Here is an 8,454-nt window from a genome sequence, read left to right as displayed (position 1 = left end):
GAGACCTATCCAGGCTACACCCAAGCCAAAAAGGTGTGTATGGGGGTGGGGGGGGGCGGCAAATGGGGTTGCTGGATATTACTGGGAAGGTGACAGAATCGAAGGAAAAGTGAAGCAGCTGGCCTCACAGAGGTCCAGGGCAGCCTCAGCAGTGAGAAGTCATGAATTATTGCTTTAGATCAGGGGTTGGCAAATATTTTCTGTAAATGACCAGACTGTCAATGTTTTCGGCTCCGCAGGACGCGCGGTCTCTGTTGCAACTGCTCAGCTCTGATGTTGTACATCAAAGCGGCCACAGACAGATGTAAAGGAATAAGCGTGGCCCGCTTCCAATATTGATTCCCTATTTACTTATGAAATTTTCCAACTTCCCTTTCAAAAACGGGAGGGGGTCTCATCAGCCGGCTGTGGTCATGTGCCCGCCTCATGGCTTGGGGGGGGGCGGGGGGGAGTGATGGGAGGGTCAGGGTGGGGGGTGAGGCACCGCAAGAGACAGACCTACCAAAAACAAATGAAAGAGAGAATGTGTTGCCCACAGGAAAATCAAGATGCTCTTAGAAAACAGAGGGGGAAAGTTACGGCCGAATCCTAGTATCTAGATCAGGGAAGGAATGCGGTGCTGTGCCAGGCTTGGAGGACCCTGTGTGACTAAGGACCATCATGACTCGAGCTTTCATGAAGCCCACAGTCAAGCTGAGACAGACAGCAAAGAAACACGCGTGAGTGTCCAGTAGCACGGAGGCACACACTGCCGCGGAGAGGAACAGAGGTCCACTACCGGGCGGTTCCGTCTCAGAGCTATGGGCACTTGGGGCCGGATCATTCTTTGCTGTGGGGTCTGTCCTGCACCTTGTGGGCTGTCTAGACGCACACTCAGAACTTGATCCCACTATCAGATTAGATGCCATGACCCAACCCCACCCAGACTAGATGCCACGACCCAACCCCACCCAACCCCTCAGTTGTGACAACTAAAAATATCTCCAGACACTGCCAAATGTCACCAGGGTGGGGGGTGCCCCTGGTGGAGAATCTCTGGTCCATGATGAGACACAGTAGGGGAACCCGCCCTCTTCTGGAGAGTCAGGAAGGCTGCCCCCAGGGAAACGACGGATGAGTTGAGGACTAAAGGATGGAGAAAAGTTACCTAGACCAAGGAAAAGAGGAAATCACAACCCAAGGAGAGAGAACACGGCAAATGCAAGGCCTTTGTGGCTGGAGAGGGTGACGTGCTGAAGAACTGACAGGGGTCACGAGGCTGGAAACAACCCCACACAATCTGGGGTGGGGGCTGTGCATGTGTGCACGCACGCCTGCACGTGAACATGAAGCCACTGAGATGTCTTAGCAGATCGGGGACAGTAAGAACTAAAACAAACAGAACAAACAACTACAGGACAAAGGCCCCATAGCAGTGGAATGGAAGACAGAGGAGGCGAGGAGGGGGTTGTGGCCTGGGATCCAGGGTAGAGAGGACCGACCCCTTCATGGCATTGAGGACGCAGAAAAGTAAAAGGATTCAAGGTCAGGGACATTCGGTGAGGAGTTGAAAATGTGGCAAGAGGGACACATGTGGGGCATGTCCCCACATCATCATCAAGGGAGAACTTTACGTATCTACCTTGATGAGAAGTGGCCGTGCCATTCGCCTACACAGATGAATTAATTCATCTCTAAACACTGAAGCAACCTTGTGTTCCTGGAATAAATCCCTCCTGCTCACGGGCTCTGGTCCTTCTTACGTGCTGCCGGATTTTGTTTAGTTTGTTCTTTTTCTAATTTCTTGAAGGGGGAGATTAGGTGATGGATTGGAGGCCTTTCCCTTTTTTCCAAGGTAGGCGTTTACGGCCATAAATGTCACCATAAGCTGCTCTGTTCCATCCCATACCTCTTCTTATGCTGTGTTCTTGATTCTCCTCAGAGTTATTGTTTCACTTCTCCTGAGATTTCCTCTTTGATCCATAAATTACTTAGGAAGTTTGTTTAATTTTGAAAAATTCTAGGTTTTCCTAGTTTATCTTTCAGCTGAGGGTCTCCATTTTAATTCTGTTGTGACAAGAGAATGTACTTCTTCATATGATTTTAGTTTTTAAAAATTTGAGTTTTGTTCTGTGGTCTGATGGTCGATCCTGGAGAACATCCCATGGACTCTTGAAAAGAATATGTATTCTTTTTTTTTTTTTTTAGATTTGTTTATTTCTTTGAAAGAGAGAGCATGAGTGTGTGGCGGAGGGGGAGCGCAGAGGGAGAGGGAGAGAGAGCATCCCAAGCAGACTCCCCACTGAGCACGGAGGCCCAATTGGAGCTCGATCCCATGATCCATGAGATCACGACCTGAGCCAAAACCAAGAGCTGGATGTTCAACCCACTGAGCCATCCAGACACCCCTACAACATGTGTTCTTTAGCCTTTGGGTAGTTTTCTATAAATGTCAGGTCAAGTTGGTTGATAGGGTTGTTCAAGTCTTCCATATCTCTGGTGATTTTTTTAAACTGTGATAAACACATCACAGAAAATTTACCATCTTAACCATTTCTGAGGGTCCAGTTTTGTGTTGTTAAATATATTCATTCATCTAATATTGTTGAGATACAGATGTCCAGAACTTCTTCATCTCACAAAACTGAAACTCTACACCCACCAAAAGCATCTCCCCTTAGCCCTCATAACCACCATCCTACTTTCTTTCTATGAGTTTGATTATTTTAGGTAACTCCTATAAGTGGACTCATAAAGTATTGACCTGCCTGTGACTGACTTATTTCACTTCCCGTAATGTCCACAGGTTCATCCATGTTGTCACATGGGATAGGATTTCCTTCCCTTTAAAGACTGGACTATTCCACTGCATGTGCCCACCACACTTTGTCTATTCAGTCATCCATCAGTGGACCTTTGGGCTACTTCCACCTCTTGCCTGTTGTGAACATGAGAATGCAAATATCTCTTTGAGACCGTGCTCTCCATTCTCTTGCATATATACTCAGAAATGGAATTGCTGGATCGCATGGTAATACTGTTTTTAATTTTTTAAGGGGCCGCCATATTGTTTTCCATAGCGGCTGTGCCATCTTGCAATCCTACTCTTGCTTACTTTTTTGCCCAGTTGTTTGTTAGTTATTGACAGTGAGGCACTGAAGTCACTAACTAAAATTACTGGGTTGTCCATTTTTCCTTTCAGTTAAGTCAACCTTTCCTTCACTTCTTTGGGTTAATCATGAGAGATTGATAATGTGCACATACATTTATAATTGTTATATCTAACTCATGTATTGACCGTTTATCATTATGATCTGTCTTAAAGGCTTAAAGTCTGTTCGTCCGATTTTTTTAAGATTTTATTTATTTATTTGAGAGAGGGACACAGAGCACAAGCAGGAGGGAGGGGCAGAGGGAGAGAGAGAAGCAGACACCCCGCTGAGCAGGGAGCCCGACATGGGGCTCCATCCCAGGACCCTGGAATCATGACGCGAGCCAACAGCAGACGCTCAACTGACTGAGCCACCCAGGTGACCTTATTTGTCCGATATTAATACGGAAACTCCAGCTTTCTTATGGTTACTGTTTGCATGGCATATCTTTTTTTCTATCCCTCTGCTTTCAATTCATTTGTGTCTTTGAATCTATGGTGGGTCTTGCTTTTTCATCCATTCTGACAATCTCTGTCTTTTGAAGTATTTAGTCTGTTCACATTTAAGGACTTTGCTGATATGATTAGATTTACAACTGTCATTTTATAATTTGTTTTCTATTTGTCATATGTCTCTCTTTTGTTTTCCTTTGCTGTCTTATATTAAATATATTTTCATGAATCACTTAGATTTGGCAGTTAATTTTTTTTTTTACTATTTTTTGAGTTATTTTATTCGTGGTTATTCTAAAGATTACAACATGCTTTTTAATTTAGCACAATCTGTTTCAGAATACTAAATTTCAGTAACATACAGGAATTTTCTCCAAGCATGTCTCATTTTTCTCCCCATCCTTTGTGCCATTATAAACCCGATCACACAGTGTTAGAATTATTGCTTTGCCCAGTCTTACATATTTTTAAAAAGCAAGAGAGGAGATGAAATCTATTTATAGAGACTTGTATATTTACCATTTCCAGTATTCTTCATATCTCCTCATGAGTTCAAGTTACCTTCTAGTGTTAATTTCAACTTGAAGAACTTCCTTTAGTATTTCTTGGAAAGCAGGTCTGCTAGCAACAAATTCTTTCAGTCTTTGTTTATCTGCAAATGTATTTATTTCACCTTCATTTTTTGTATTTGCTAGCTATAGAATTCTTGCTTGACAGCTTCTTTTATTTCAACATTTTGAATATGTCATCACTGCTTTTGGTCTCCATTATTTCTGATGAGAGGTCAGTTATTAATTGTATATCCCTTGTTGCTTCCTCTTTTTTTTTTTTAAAGATTTTATTTATTTATTTGTCAGAGAGAGAGAGGGAGAGAGAGCAAGCACAGGCAGACAGAATGGCAGGCAGAGGCAGAGGAAGAAGCAGGCTCCCTGATGAGCAAGGAGCCCGATGTGGGACTCGATCCCAGGACGCTGGGATCATGACCTGAGCCCAAGGCAGCTGCTTAACCAACTGAGCCACCCAGGCGTCCCTGTTGCTTCCTTTTGATGTCCATTTGCATCGTAAATGTTTCTCCATCCCCTTGCTTTCAATCTGCAGGAAGACTTTAAGTCTCAAATGAGTCTCTTATAGGCACCGTATAGATGGGTCTTGTTTTTTGGTTTTTGTTTTTTTGATCCATTCCGACACCTTAGGTCTTTTGATGGGAATATTTAGTCCATGTAGTCCTCCAAAAATTACATTTTCAGAGTAATTATCAATAGTTATGTATTTAGTGGCATTTTATTACTTCTTTTGTCATTGTTTCTGGATATTTTCTCTGTTCCTTTCTTGTCTTTGTCACTTTTGGTCTTTCCTTTGTTGCTTTCTGGAATAAGAACATCCTGGGGCCCCTGGCTGGCTCAGCAGGTGGGGTGCGTGACTCTTGATCTCAGGGTTGTGAGTTTGAGCCCCATTTTGGGTGCAGAGATGACTTAAAAATAAAACCTTAAAAAAAAAAAAAAGAGGAATATCCACAGGCAAAAACGTCACCGATTTCACACTGTTCTTAACTGAAGGTTAGTAATTTTATTAATAAACCTTCTCAGTTTGTTGCATGCCTTTGACCAATTTCCAGTGGGTTATAATGGCATTTTTGACAGTTTCGTCCACTTTTTTTTAAAACAAAGATTTTATTTATTTGAGATAGAGTGAGAGAGCAAGTATGAATTGAGAGAGGGAGCAGAGGGTGAGGGAGAGGCAGACTTCCCGCTAAGCAGGGAGCCCGATGCAGGACTCGATCCCAGGACCCTGGGACCATGACCTGAGCTGAAGGCAGACAATTAACCAACTGAGTCACCCAGGTGCCCCTGATTTTACGTTTTTAAAAAACACTCTTGGTACCTGTATTAGTTAAGTATTCCTCATAAGAAATGGCCTCAAATTTGTTGGCTTAACACAACACATATTTATTATCTGATAGTTTCTGTAGGGCAGAAATTTAGAAGCAATTTATCTCCATGCTTCTGATGCGAGTTCTCTCGTGAGGTTGCAGTCAAGTTGTCACCTGGGACTGGACTGGGGGTCAAGAGCCACTTCCAAGTTCACTTCTTTGGCTCTTGCAGGAAGCCTCCGTTCCTCACCATCTGGATCTCTCCAGAGGGTTGCCCATGACCTGGCATCTGTCTTCCTCCAAAGCAAGTAATGCAAGAGTCATATGGCCACGATGAACCTACTCTGAGAAGCCTCACAGCTCCCCTGGCCCACTGCACTCATTAGAAGGGAATAGCTAAGTTCAGCCCACACTCAGGGTGAAGGAAAATTAAGGACTGCTTCTCAAAGAGAGGAGTACTAGAAAACTTTGTGATGGCAAATGAGTCACTCTGGAGAAGCAGAAGGAAATTCCAGGGTGGGAACTGTACTTTTTAAGTCATTGTAGGCAAAGCTGTCAGATATTCTCATCATATTAAGCTTTGTCCGTGTGATTTTCCTGCTCAAACGCCTTCATGGTCTTCCACTGCCTGTACCCTATAGGATGAAGGCTAGAGTCTGTAGCATGGATGTAATTCAAGGCATTCTGGGACCTCATGCTACCTTCCAGCCTTGTCTCCAACTGCCTCTCTCCCTTTCCTGTGGGACCGAATGGAGACATTTTTCTCCCCCCCAGGCCTTTCCTTCTTGTTCCTTCTCTAAAAATGCTCTTTCCTCTGATCTCAACATGTTCAAATCCTTCAAGTATCTGCCCAAACCATTTCTTCCATGGAACAGCCCCATCTCAGCCAGTGACCATAAGAGCTTCCTCTTCTGAATTCTGAGAGAACTCATCCACACCTGTCTCCCAGCACGCCACCTTCCCCCTCATGTTAAAGCAGCTCTATGCCTGTCATGTCTGCTCCACAGGTTCTTGGCTCCTTGGTGGCCTCCCCCCCTTAGTCCCCATGTCCCTCCCCCCCCCCCCACCAACCTTGGCGCTGAACCTTGCATCTAGAAGTTCAGTAAGATTTTGTCCATTTCATTTGCACCCTAAGGACACAAATTAGAGCAAAAAATAAGGGGAGCTTTGCAATCTGTGGCTTTTTTTAATGATAAAGTAATTTCGCAAAATTAAACAAGAAAAAGCTTTGTGGATGTTTGGAGCACGGACTGATGGAGCAAGGATAGATTTAGTCAGGTTTGTTCAAGGCTGTTGCAGAGGTCTGAGCGAGGGTTGGTGCAGACCTGGACTAGGTGGGAGCCATGGAGTCAGAAGTGGGTAGATTTGAAGTATGCTTTTAGAGCAGACCTGATGACAGAATTTGCCTTAGTGTTGAATGGGGGTGGGGCAGCACAGAATCAGAGCTAATGGCCCCATTTCCTGAGGTTAGAAGACTACAGAAGCACCACATTTGGGATACTCATGCAGATGTGGAGATGTCCACAGGAAAACCTAACGGTAAGGTCACCAAGGGACAGTTAGGCCAGTTTGATCACAGGAGACACAGGGCTGGATACACGTGGGAGTTCTCAACATCTAGATGGTTTTAAGACGTGGGATGGGTGAGATTCCCCCAGGAAGAGAGTTGGAGCAGAGAAGGGTCCAAGCCTAGGTCCCGAGGACCTGCATAATCTAGACAACAGACAGAGGGACATCTCAGGGGGAGACGTCTGAGAAGGAAGAGCTGAGGAGGTAGGCGGAGAACCAGGAGAGGGTTGCGTTGGAAAGGACAGTATTTCGAGAACGGAGTTATCTGTGCCTGTTACTTCTGCACCACCAACCAGATGAAGATGGGGCCGTGTTTCTGGAGAGGGCAAGCTGTTGACCTCAGCAGGTGTGTTTCAGTGGCATGAAGGAGACAAGACCGACAGGAGTAGGCTGAAGCAAGAAAGCATTTGGGTGTTCATTATACACTCACTGGTAGGACCCTGCACTCCCATCTCACCTGCTAACGCTGTCCCACATATCTGCTTTGTCCTCACACCTACCTCCAGTTCTCAGCCACCGTCCAGTCTCACCTGGACCCGCCCAACAGCATCCTTGCTCGTCCCCAAACCTCTACTTTGCTCCTTCACATCCTTCTTCTACTGCAGCCAGAATGACCTTCGGAAAACCCTCTACCTGATCCCGTCACTCTTGTGTTTCAAAGCTTTCCACGATCACCCATTACCCTAGGGATAAAGTCCAAACTGCTTTCAAGTTTCCAGGTCCTCTCCTGCCTCTCTCCCTCCCCCACAACCCCCTTTTCATGTCTGACCTCCAGCCATGTTTCACGCTGTGCCCCATTTTCTGTCCTCTATTCCAGACTGAAGTCTGGGCTTAAACATAATTTCCCTAGGAAGATCTTCCTTGACTTCTCCTGGAGCCTGCTCCCCTCTACACTATCACCTGAGACCCTGTTCTTTTCTTTTCTGTCATCAGCCCTAGATCGATGGGCTGTGTCTGTGGTTTATAGCCCCGAAGCTGGACAGAACACCAAGTAGGCACTCAGTAAGCACTTCTTGAATGGATTAAGCAAAACCAACTTCTCCTTTCCATAGAAATTCTCCACCAGAGTTTCTCTTAAACAGGAAAATATCTTCAATAACTTTATTTACTTTAAGTAAAGCAAGCTAATTTGGACATTTTAGATAAGGCTTTTCAAAAAACAACAGACCAACAATATCTCAGGAGGCAAGAACTACAGACTCAATTATTCTAAATCATTGTGACTTATAGACTGAATGTATGCTTTCATTAAAGGTTGTTTGTTAATCCATTTAATAGTGAGTAACCTATTGAGGTTGAATGAGAGGTGAGTGAAATAATCCCTGATTCTGTAGGAGTAATTAGTTACACATATATTAATTTGCCGGCTTTCAAGTCAGGCACTATTAAAAGAAAAAATCCAAGAGGAGAGGTAGTAGGAGTTTAGTAGCCA

This window comes from Enhydra lutris, unplaced genomic scaffold, assembly GCF_002288905.1.
Source record: "Enhydra lutris kenyoni isolate GAN:26980312 unplaced genomic scaffold, ASM228890v2 scaffoldscaffold6, whole genome shotgun sequence".
Lineage (NCBI taxonomy): Eukaryota > Metazoa > Chordata > Mammalia > Carnivora > Mustelidae > Enhydra > Enhydra lutris.
This window is presented reverse-complemented; position numbering follows the sequence as displayed.